Source organism: Semicossyphus pulcher, unplaced genomic scaffold (genome assembly GCF_022749685.1).
Source record: "Semicossyphus pulcher isolate SPU_LCO1_2020_fin unplaced genomic scaffold, fSemPul1.0.p SCAF_19, whole genome shotgun sequence".
Taxonomy (NCBI): domain Eukaryota; kingdom Metazoa; phylum Chordata; class Actinopteri; order Labriformes; family Labridae; genus Semicossyphus; species Semicossyphus pulcher.
The window spans coordinates 1,820,546-1,829,110 of NW_027211692.1; positions in this window are offsets into that span (position 1 = coordinate 1,820,546).

Sequence of the window (8,565 nt, forward strand, 5' to 3'; positions counted from 1 at the left end):
ACACACACAGATGTCAGCACAGGCTGCTCTCTGCCGCACACTCTGTTGTGTGTGTGGTTTCAGGGAGAGAGAGTCCTCACAAGGTTAGAAAGAAGAGGGACGTCCAGTGAAGTGAGGTCACGGGGTCAGTGATGTCGAAGAGTTGATTTTATGGAGGACACTCTCAGGATTAGGTTTAAATTAAAGTGGGATTAAAGTGAGATTCACTTTTAGTAAAGTAAAAAGGGGCGATCGAGACAGCAGGCGGACACAGCATGGTCACAGTAACGGTCGGATTGAGTGGCAGGAAGGCAAAATAATTAGCTTCTCTTCCAGTCACAGGTTTCTGTAGGAGAGAGCCGGATCTGTGGGCGGGGGACAAGATTCTGGTTCTGATTTCCATCCTTGATTTACAGTCCGTAAAATATCAGAAAATCATTTTTCAGTTAGCTTTGGTGATACACAAGAAAAGGTCTCTGTGGTGAGCACAACAGGTGGAATGCATTGGCCCTAATGCAATCCCAGAAGCCATCAGCTGTCATGAGTTTCTTATTGAACTGCATGAGCAAATGTCTGTGTATGACAATGGATGACAATCGGGTCGTAGACGTCGTCTCACCGCTCTCGTTTCCAAAGCTGCAGTCGGGCTGTAAACAATGAGCCCTGCAGAGGCTGCATCCTCAATATATGATGCATACCCAGCTTGTTGTTGGGCAGATCTAGGGCAGTGATGGTACCTTGTGGTTCCGGGGTAACCGCCTCCCCATCCTATTGATCGTGCTGCGTGACAGCGGGTCTAACCCTACCTGCACAGATGGAGGGAGAGACCCCTGTTTAAGAGGCCTACGCAGACACGTAGGTGTGTGTGAAGCTCTCTAATCAAATTTGGCTTGCGAGACGCAGAAAACACGTTGGTTATCATCCTTTTTCTTCAACTTTATTACCGTCTTTAAAGCCAACACAAGCAGCAAAGTCCCTCCCGTCCCTCACTGTGCTGTACATTTCTTTATCCTTCATCCTCATCACCTGCAGTCGGAGACTCTGAGCTGCCGTGCTCGCATGCTGCGGTTCCACGGGTGCATATTAGTGCTGATCATTTACCTTCTTCCTCCCGCTGCTACGCATACCGGCCTTTTAACCGTGTTTCTCGGTTAAGCTATAGGTTTTTGATTATGGATTGTGTTGCAGCCATTGCAGCCTGTTTACTTTCCAGTTCAGACTTTCTACTTGCACACAAACCTGATGAATTCCCTCTCCTTCTGCTTTTTATCTTCCAACCTAAATATGATCCAAAATCGTTTCTTGATTCATATTCTCCCTGAAAAGTTTCAATGTAGTTTCCGACCATCCACAGAGACACTCTTTCTTTCTCTGGCTGCCTGCCACCACCATATTCCTCCTCCTTTATGTCTCTTATCGACATGTTTCAAGCTCAGAGACTGTTTGTACGGTAGCTACGCCAGAAATGAGGCTAAGTGTGGTGACACGGCGGCTGTGAGAGCTCAGGTATCAGGTGTGTGATGTCAGCTGAAGAGCAGAGGGGATGATTAACTTTGTCTCGGGACACAGACGTTATTTTAATCAGTCTCGCTTCTAATAGTCTTAACTTCCTCTCACCTTCATCACCTCCTCAGCTGAATATCACTTTCGCTCTCAAGCAGCCGCGCTCTAATAGGAGCCATTCATCTCTTTTCCTCGCCGCGGAAACTTCAGGGAGTGATGCATTTCAGTGCGTCGTTCCAGCATCCTGCAAACTGCACTCACTGACCTGCACTGCTTTTCCCTGCACACACAATCTCCTCGATGCCGGCCTGATTGGACTTTTCTAAATGTTAAGGTCGCAGACAAATTAAAATGTCACCTTGTTTTACTGTTTTTAAAGCTGAAATGTTGAGTAAACAAACTGCTTCAACATTTTCTCTAATGCTGCTTTTAATCCTGCAGCGCGAGGAGGAAACGATGCTGCGTTCATGGAGAGAGGGAGATTAGAAGAAGTTCATGTTCAGCATTTCCTAATTGAAGCCTTCTGGCTTTAAAAGTAAACAAGGTAAAGTGTGATGTTCAGAGGTCCAGCGTTTAACTGCAGGTTTTTCTTTAATGTTGTTTGAACAACTTTGAGTTTTGCGACATATTGTAGTCTATAATATGCTGTTCAGTGTGCGACGTATTGTGTGATCACCTCTTCTTTGTTGTTGTCATTGCTGGTGTCCGGTAGGATCGACATTTCAAACGGAAATACTGTTCTATAAATATGATTCTTCGAAGATCAATTATCGTCACGACAAAGTGTGTCTTGAAAAATCACCTATAAAACACGACGTATAATAAACTGAGCAGCAGCTCCCGATAGCTATAATACAGACATGGATCATTTCTCTTATGATGACGATCAGTCTGTCAGGCTGTGCATCATTTTTGTACACTTGTGAGATGCTAGTTTTACCTTTCATAGTGCACGTGACCTAATCTTCGTTCATGTCTTCACACAGAACTCTTTGACGGCTGCAGAAGTCCGGTTCCAAATCTCACAGCGCCACACCCACTTCACCGCCACCTGGCGCTAAAAACAATGGAAAAATATATTTAAGATGAGATAATAGTCGTTTTTATAAATGAGTAACTATTCTAATTTCCAAAGTCATGACCCGTCCCTAGTGTTTGGGTCCACCATTCGATTGTTCATTGTTTTTAGTCACTGAGGTTAGCCGTGGTGCTAGCTAACCTTGCAGTCACCACCAAACCAAGACCAACTAATCTGAGTGTATCTGACGGCCGGCTGGGGCTTCTTCTGATTGGCCAAGTTGTGTGAATGCCTTTCACATGTATCCAGGGCTTCCATATCATTTTTAATACGTTGCAACACAGGTTGTTCATTCTTCTTCTTCTGGTTGTTTTCGGGCCAACAGTAGCTAGCTCACGTTAGCGCTAGGAGCTAGGATATTTACCATTGCTTGGAAACTCTCTCTCTCATCAGTTGTGTCGGTCCTGCTGACTCATAAACGTATGAAAACATCGGGATGGCCCAATGAGTGTGCTAGCTATGTAAGAGCTTTAAGATTGGATCTGTAAACTCCCCACGTTAGCAGAGTATCTGGGCCGAACACTAACGATTCTTTGTCAGGAGGCTGAATTTGGTATAAATTGGCCCAAATCTCTGGAGGACTGAGGGGAAGTCATCCCGCTGTGATTCGGTGAACACCACAGCTGAACTGCTGACCTAAAGTCATAAATCCACCTCTGACCACGCTGCTTTTAAAGCTGTGTATAAACTCGTCTCTGTTATTTCACTGCTAGTTTGAGGTCTCAGGACATGAATCTTATTTAAATGAGTCTTCAGAGTCCAACTTCCCTTCTTTTCCTCTCACCTCAATCTCCTCCTCGGCTCCGTATCACCGTCAGGTTCAACAAAAGCCTTTTTCTTAATCCTAACTACATGAATTCACTTCCTCTCCTGCTTTAGTGCCGTGTACAGCAGAGAGGAAGAGGTGATATCCTCATCATCTCAGCAGGGATGAGTCTTAATCGTGCAGATGAGCCGCCTCCTCTCATCCCCTCATGCTCTGTCTGTCTGCTTCTGCCTTCCTGCAGGCAGAGCAGCAACATCACTACAGACGCATCAAATATTCTGTAAGAAGTTTCCTGGTATCGAACAAAAACATCTGCAGACAGGGAAGAAAAACACTTGATAAGAGCTCTGGAAAGCTGCACTAAAATCGAGCCTCCTCCAAACACTATTTGACCTTTTAAAAGTAGTTTAAGAATTGACTTCAGTCTCCAGATAACGTTCCGGAAACTAGATTGTCCTTTAATTCATTCAATTAAAGCCGAGCTACAGAGCAGGATCTGATAAGCAGCATCCTGCCCACCGTGCGGGCAGGAGTCACTGAAGTTACCTGAGAACGTTTGAATAATCGAATGTGAATCCTGCAGGAGTTTTATTAAGAAAAACACTGAAATCGTGGCGTAAACGTCCTTTAAAATGATTCACAGCAGCTTTTCCAAAGTAACTCCTCATACTGTGAATGTTTGAAATCACTCAGCTGCTCCTGAAGAGCGACCGATGTTACGCTGTCGCTACTCGACCGCCTGTTTGTCCTCTCAGACATTTGTTGTTCAAAGTCACAGAGGTTACTGACTGAGACACACACACGCACACGCACACACACACACACACACACACACACACACACGGGAAGCTGTCGGGGAATCATATTGGATGATGAAGCGTCAATCATCACAGCCAATCACACACTTCACTGCCAGCTCGTTTGTCCAATAAGATCTCAGGAAGTTTTTTTTCCTCTGGCCCAGCTGGTGATGTCTGTGACATCATCAGTGATGTCATCAATAATGTCAGGTATCAGACTCATTTTCTGTCTCCCTGATTGAGTGAGGTGTTTGGTTAAAGGCTTATGGAGAGAGAGACTGCCTGTGCGCGTGTATGTGTGTGTGTGTATGTGTGTGTGTGTGTGTGTGTGTTGCAGATGTTCAGCCTCTCCTATTAAAGTGACAAAGCGAGTGACAAACTGTTGCTGTGAAAAGATGCTTAAATGTCTGTGAAGACTGTAAAATGTAGGTAATAACTGTGTAACAGGCAGCTCTTTAGCCTTCTTGAACGTCCTTTAAGACTCTATAAAATGCTCCAATAATTGTAGTTTAAATTTGCCTAGTTGTAGAATTGATAGTTAAATCCAGACGATGAAAATGGAGCTGTGTGTGTGTTTGTGTTCATCCCGTCTCTCTCTCTCTGCGTCACATTCAAATCTTGCCCACCCATGGAAAACTACCAGACACAAACCTGCTGCTCACTTTGCATTCACTCTGTTCGGTACAAAACCCTCGTGTGATGTTTTCAGGAATATGGATGGTCTCTTAAAGTCAATGATTTGATCATAATTAGCCGATAAAATCAACTCACATTTTGTCAGTGAAATCACTGCCCACTTTCTTTCTTTAGCTGCGTCTTGTACACAGAACAAGAGGGAGTAAACTGAGACTAAACATGACCCTTAAATGTTCAAGGTTTTTAACAGAAGCCGAGTTACTCGCACAAGTCTCCTCTCTAAAACAAACAGACCTCAACAGCCATATTCACCATATTCACAAGGCGGCCATTTTCCATCGTGCCTTCTCTTCAAAACGCTCGCTCATTACTGACGTGCTCCCGTGATACGGTCCGCCTCACAGATCCTGCAGCCGATCCTTTTCTTTGCGGCGTTGAGGCTGAAATGCTCCCAGACTTTACATGTTTCAGGACGCGATGCTGCTTCATCGGCCGCTGACATTTTGTTTACCTGTCGCTTCCTGGTTGCTGTTTTACATGTTTTACAACTCTCAGCAGAGATAGTATCTACACCCACACTGTAAATAATGTCTGTTAATTCTCTATCTAACGCCAAATGAGGTATCACAATGGTGACTGAGCCCATGGCCCACTGATGGAAGCCTTTGCAGTATGTAGTATTATTATGGCCTGGGTGTCTGTGGCGACATTCGTGTAAGAAATCACAAGCGGCGCCCAGTTAGTGATGCGTTTTCCATCAGCCAGCAGTGGTTGGTCTGCCAGAGAGGGGAGGCGGAGCTAAGCGGCTGTTTTTCCGCTCGTTTCCAGTAAGAGCAGACTTTGTCTTTTAATACTACATTTCTAGAGGATTCATATGTCAGTTGGTAATTTCAACAGATATGTGGTGTTAAAAAGTTGTGGTCATTTCACGAACGTCTGTGAGACCTCACGGAGTCCCCACGAAAACATGAGACAGAGGACGTGACCTCAGTGTCCTCTGAGGCAGCTGCTCCGGACTCAGACCGCTGTTAATGGAGCACAAGAGACGAGTCACAGGCAGAAATGAAATGAATGAAAAATAAGGTCCATAATAGTAACGTGTGTGTGTGTGTGTGTGTGTGTGTGTGTGTGTGTGTGAGAGAGAGCCTGGCAGCAGTGCAGTGTGTGTTTCAGCCCTGAACTGCAGGCAGCTGGTGACTCATCAGCAGATAGAGATGCTCGCTCTCTCTCTCTCTCTCTCTCTCTCTCTCTCTCTCTCTCTCTCTCTCTCTCTCTCTGTGTCTGCTGAATCTACATAATGAAGCTCCATTCACACTTTCAGTTCATTGGGGAAATCAGCTGTGTGTGTGTGTGTGTGTGTGTGTGTGTGTGTGTGTGTGTGTGTGTGTGTGTGTGTGTGTGTGTGTGTGTGTGTGTGTGTGTGTGTGTGTGTGTGTGTGTGTGTGTGTGTGTGTGTGTGTGTGTGTGTGTGTGTGTGTGTGTGTGTGTGTCCAAATGTTCAACAGATGTTCATATTACAGTGTGTTCTCTGGAGACTGAGCTGGTAAATGTCTTCATCATCAGTGGAGCTGAACCTGTCTGCCTGTCTGCCTGTCTGTCTGTCTGTCTGTCTGTCTGCCTGCCTGCCTGTCTGTCTGATTGGTCTTCATACACACTTTAGAAGCAGGGGGCAGTCACCTGTTGTTGGGCAGAACAGGACGGTTTGATTCTCTAGCTGAAACACAGTGAGGAGGACACGTTACAATCTGTGACTCTGGGTGTCGGACCACCAATACTTTAACCTTGTTTTTAAATAAACATTTACCGAATGGAGTTTGGTAGCTCGTTCCACCACCGCGGGACGACTGAGGAGAAGAGTCTAGTTAGAGACTTAGGGCCCTGTTGTGACGGGATGCGTTCAGGTAGGCAGGAGCCGTTTTTTTTACTGTTTTGTAAGCGAGCAACAGGGTTTGAATTTGATGCGAGCGGCGACTGGGAGCCAGTGGAGGGATATGAGCAGTGGAGGGATATGAACAGTGGAAGGATATGAGCAGTGGAGGGATATGAGCAGTGGAGGGATATGAGCAGTGGAGGGATATGAACAGTGGAGGGATATGAACAGTGGAGGGATATCGCGCTGCTGCGTTGTGGATCGTCTGCAGAGCTTTGAATGTGCATGGAAGGCCTGCCAGTAGGGAGTTGCAGTAATCAATGCGTGACATCACGAGAGCCTGCACCAGCAGGTGTGTTGCATGCTCTGACAGGTAGGTTCTGATCTTCCTGATATTGTACGGGACAGATAATTGATACGTTCTTAAAATCTGCCATCATCGATAGTCTCCTAAAAACAGCACAAAAGAAAACATTTAATGAACATTTTGCAACTTGAGATAGGCTGTAAAAACCAGGCAGCTACACATTGTTCAATAAAGCACTTATCCATCTTACTGTGATGTCATTTTTGGCACTATATGTATTAAAGTGCAAATTAAATCTCACCTGAAATCTAATCTGGGATGTTGGTGCAGTTCTGCCTCTGATGGATGAAATGAGGATTACAACTACAAACAGTGAAAACAAATAAAAAGTTTAATTCACCTGTTTCCTCAGACAAAATGTTTCTACTTTGATCTACTTTAATTTATTTAACCTTTTCTTTGACCAGGAATAATCCCACTGAGACACAAAAGAGTCTTGGCCACGACAGCATCATCGATCAAATGATCCGTAATCCTGTTTTTATCATCTTGAAGCGGATAAAATGAGTTTCAGGTGACCCTGGAGCTCACACAGAAAGCTTTTTTGTTTTTTACCTACGGATGAAAAAAAGTAATTTAGAAATATAATCCCGAAAAATAAAGTAACTGGAGAAAAGATCCAAGAGAAACATTTTTCCTACCTGGCAAAGCTTCAAGTTCACCTGGTCAACAAGACAAAAACAGTCCTCAGGTGAAACTGGGCTCTGCTGACTTCAACACATTTAATGGATTAAATCTTTAATCAACAAAAACACGATACTAAGAGAAACGATTGGGACTCACGGGGTGGATAAAGATGGATGATAGACTGAAGTATCACACAGACACAGGCGCACTGATGCAGACAGACAGCGAGTAGGATGTATGTGGCCTCTCTCCGGTGCAGGGCTGAAGCCTTGGCCTCATAACTCTGCTATTACACCACACACACACACACACACACACACACACACACACACACACACACACACACACACGCACACACACAGTCCCCAGGTGGGAGTTTGGAGGATGAGACCTTGGCCTGATCAGCCTCCTGTGGTGTTGGAGGAAGCGCTTGATTTATGAGTCTGGAAGGCTGGAAGTTCACACACACACACACACACACACACACACACACACAGAATATGAAGAAGGAAAGATGGAAACAGGTGAGGGAGTGTCTGTAGAAATGGGATAAAAACACATTGAAGATGGATTTAATGCTTATCCTGGTGTTTTTAACTCAGAGCCTTATTTTTGTTTACATGTTTTTGAGTGAAATGACAAATGATCCTTGATGGGTCAAAGGTCGTCCACGAAAAGTTCTTGTTGTTTCCACTGACAGGCTCAGATTGTTATTCTAAGTGTGTGACAACATGACAGAAAGGATCCCTACAGAGATAGACCTTTTTGTTACAGAGGAAGATGATTGTTTTAACCACACACAGACGTTACATCGCTCTCTGCACACACACCAGACTCCATTCAGAAAAACATTAATTTGACCTTGCAGGACACAGGAGTTGCTGATCTATTGGTGCTTCGATTGATTAGCTTATTGTGTTATTGTGTGACTTTAGAGTT